The sequence below is a fragment of the Bison bison genome, unplaced genomic scaffold (assembly GCF_000754665.1).
Source record: "Bison bison bison isolate TAMUID 2011002044 unplaced genomic scaffold, Bison_UMD1.0 scf7180017834017, whole genome shotgun sequence".
NCBI lineage: Eukaryota > Metazoa > Chordata > Mammalia > Artiodactyla > Bovidae > Bison > Bison bison.
Genome location: NW_011472410.1, coordinates 31,141 through 31,604, shown reverse-complemented (window position 1 = coordinate 31,604; position 464 = coordinate 31,141). Strand labels below are relative to the sequence as shown.

General features: G+C 35.3%; 1 protein-coding gene across 1 annotated transcript in view; it reads right to left on the bottom strand.

Moving 5' to 3' along the window:
• Positions 1 to 464, bottom strand: part of LOC104983225 (phosphate-regulating neutral endopeptidase) — a gene marked incomplete at both ends in the record, with an annotated part of 19,433 nt that overhangs the window by 8,189 nt on the left and 10,780 nt on the right. The window lies entirely within an intron of this gene.

Below are 464 nucleotides of genomic sequence, written 5' to 3'. Positions count from 1 at the left end.
AGAGAATAAAAAATATAAGCTACAGATAGGGAGAAAATATCTGAAAATCACATATATGACAAAGGACTTGCATCCAGAATATATAAAGAACTCTCATAACTCAATAAGAAAACAAACTGCCCAATTTAAAACTGGAACAAAGATCTGAACAGACATTTCACCCAAGAAAATATTCAAATGGAAAATAAACTTATGAAAGGATGCTTAAAATCACTAGTCATTAGAAAATGTAAATGATACCCACAGTAAAATACCACTATACATCTACTAGAATGGCAAAAACAAAAAACAAAAACACTGATAATGTCAGGGACTTCTCTGGCAGTCCAGTGGTTAAGACATCTCGCTTCCACTACAAGGGGTATAGGTTCAATCTCTGGTTGGAGAACTAAGTTCCCCATGACTCATGGCATGGCCAAAAAAGCAAAACACTGATGATGCCAAGTACTGGTGAGGATGTGGAA